The sequence below is a fragment of the Notothenia rossii genome (genome assembly GCF_949606895.1).
Source record: "Notothenia rossii genome assembly, chromosome: 5".
Lineage (NCBI taxonomy): Eukaryota > Metazoa > Chordata > Actinopteri > Perciformes > Nototheniidae > Notothenia > Notothenia rossii.
In genome coordinates, this window is record NC_136903.1 from 60,250,351 (window position 1) to 60,253,464 (window position 3,114).

At 38.6% G+C, this 3,114-nt stretch overlaps 1 pseudogene across 1 annotated transcript in view; it reads right to left on the reverse strand.

Moving 5' to 3' along the window:
- Positions 1 to 2,734, reverse strand: part of LOC307038849 (filamin-B-like) — a 79,317-nt pseudogene extending 76,583 nt beyond the window's left edge. The window contains exon 1 of the transcript XR_013810659.1: positions 2,335 to 2,734. The product of XR_013810659.1 is annotated as a filamin-B-like (transcript). The remainder of the gene's footprint in view (positions 1 to 2,334) is intronic.
- Between the last annotated feature and the right edge of the window lie 380 nt (positions 2,735 to 3,114).

The following is a 3,114-nucleotide window of genomic DNA, read 5'->3' on the forward strand; positions in this document are numbered from 1 at the left end:
CACCTCTGTCCGGAAATAACCTTGAAAGGACTGTGTTGTGTTTAAAACGCTTCATAATACCAAGCTTAATCAGTGCTGTGTGGAGCAAATCACTCCGTTTAATGTTTCTTTGCAGATAGAGTATTTTCCGAAAAAAACTTTTTGAAAGTGAAATGGGAAAGTCAAACTTCTTAAAAAAAGACTAAATACAGTATCAAAGTCATAATTGTAAAGCTGAGCAGACATTCAATACTGTCATTACACAACGGTTTGATATTTAAACACTAACATGTAAGCAGCAGAGAGGGAAAAACAGCTCTGTTGGTAATTTATCTCACTCTGTGGGTAGGAAACTGCGGGTACAAAAAAATCCTTACAAGCATTCTGCGTGTCAAGCAGCCAGAGATCGATGGATCTGAAACCAAAGGAACTGCAAGACCAACATCAGTGTTCACTTTTTAAAGAGAAGGACAGTTTTGGTCACTTTCATTATGGGGCTGTCACTCCACTGTCCTTTTGAAACCTCATTCGTTCATTAAATGTGTCTTATACACATTAAAAACAGGGCACTTATATGCATGAGTGTGTGTATGCTCTATGCCTTAATGTGCATTGGGCATTCTTGGCCTGCGTGTTGTGTAATTTAGGGGTCAATAAAGTAAGAGAAAATCTAGACATTTTTAGACATCATGACTAAAGCAGGGAGAACGTTTTGAAAAAAACATTTTAGTAAAAAATCTTTACATGATGAGGTCGGCTACAACATATCAGTTGTTAATTTAAAGGAGTTACTCTTTCCTGTAGTGTGTTATATTGGTTTATGTGCATTTAAATGGTCTGCAAAGGCTAAAATCCCTGTGTTCCCTCCAGAGCTAGTTTCTACACAAATACAAATTAAAACAATTAAAAAGACTTTAACTGCAAATATTCAGCATAATAACTAGCCTGGTTGGAAGCCAAAACAAAACTAATTAAAATCTGATGTGTGATTATTATGTCTGGGACACAACACGCACCCTGTTAAAGAAAGATATGAAGCAGCAGGTGAAGACTGATCACGTTTAACCTTATTAATAACAGTTTGCTATGGCTTTGTTAATTTTTGTGGGGTGACATATTTTCATGATGACCCCCCAACATGAAGCCAGGCTCATTAACACAGGTGTGTCCCCCCTCTGTGGGAGCCTGCTCATTAAAACAAATTCTGCTGTTGTCATGTGGAGACTCTGCCCACAACATGCCAAACTCCATTTAGAAAAACTGTCAGTTTAAGGCTGCTGTTGACAGCATGATGCAGTTCATCAGTAATAACTGTGGGACAGTAACTCTAATGAAACTGACAATTGTAAAGGAGATTTGGCTCCAGTACTTACGGTCGTCTATCACATAAATGCTACACTGATGTGATAGGCAGCATGAGCAAAGTTTACGAAGGTTTACAAAGTTTAAAAAATGTGGATTACCTGTGTGCCGATTTAAAAATTAGTTCATTTTGAATCTATTGATATTCAAATAATATAATCTTCACTAGTTTAATGTCTACTAAAGGCAAAGCGACATTAAACTAAAGGATTCTTAAACAGTTTGGCAGGGGCTGGATGTAGGGGAACTAACAGGACTCAAAGTAACCAAAATGTATAGTGTCATACCGTGTTATTTAGGTTAAGTTATTTATTCTATCACACAAGGATCTATCATTATATTGATTTCGGTTTACATTCTGATAAAAATAATCTCCACACCAATGAAAGGACAGAGGTAAGGACTGAACTTTGGTCTCCGGCAAAAGTGCATGGCCAACATTAAACACACAAGACAAGGATTTTAAACGCGTCTTCAATATATATTGGCTTTTTCATCACAAAACACCCTCAATAGCGATCCCTTCAATTAAATATCAACTTTGGAATGCGGTTTAATCTGCTCTTGATTGCAGACACCGTCTGTCAACGACCAAATCAACCAGGTGGGCGCGTATCAACACCGTTAACCACTTACAAAACCTAACAAGAAATATTTGGTGTTTTGTGTATAAAATGTATGCCGAATTGAAGAATGAGTCCACCTGATCCTATAAAGATATAATGTGTTAATGTAAGTTATATATATGTATGCGGAAAACGCAGTTAGACTCTAAAATGCTCAATTTCTAACTGGCAGTTCGTGCTCTCAACGAGAGAAGAATGTGTTTTGGGTCAATAAACTAGGAAAACTAGTAACTAACTTTACTGGGAGTCGTATTATAAGTATTACCAGCATCCCTGATATGTGTGAACTTTACAGTAACAGGCAAACTTATATTAGGGTTAAAAAAAGAAGAAGTTTTGCAGCCTGCAGTCGAATGAATGGACTCACCGATGGAGACCAGCTTGATGTTCTCCTTGTCCAGAAACTCCAGAGCCACAGAAACGTTCTCCAGCTTCATCTGCCCGAAGTTGGGCCTCGGGTGGTACTTTCTGTACATCTTCTTGTGGCTGAGGACCTCCAGCAGTGCGATGAGCCTCAGGCCGTCGCCCAGGTCCGTCTGCAGGTCCACGATCCGCTTGTTGACGCATTTCAGGTGCTCGTTGCTCCAGCGCGTAAAGGTGTTCTGCTGGATCTTCTTCCACGGAGCGTCCTCGGCCAGGTCCTTCTCTGTGACCGGCATCTTGTCTTCTCTTTCCTGCTGCTGGTCCCTGGTTAAACTGTGACAGAGTGGGCCGGGAGCGTATTGTTGTGTGTCTTTCCTCGAAGCAGCCTGAAGTTGGTTTGCAGTTTTTTGTACCTCACGGAGAGTCAAAGGCTGCTGCTGCGTTCAGGTGCGGCTCTGAAAGCTCGGATTTCTTCCTCTTGTTCTATGAAGTTTTACGGGCCTTTGGGATTGTAAATGTTGCATCACTGCCTCCTTTTGGATTTCATCTTGCATCATTGACTTCATTGACATGCACAAAACATTCATGTTTTCACTTTAAAATAATGTAAGAATAATTTAAATTCGAATAAAATAAAAATACAAACATACATTATAAACGAATTGATAATACAATTATAAGTATTATAGATAATACATATAGATGTATCAACTAATGTCTTTATTTATATATTATTATTTTATATTAACTTTGTGTGGCTTTAAATCTTCCAATCTTACTGTTT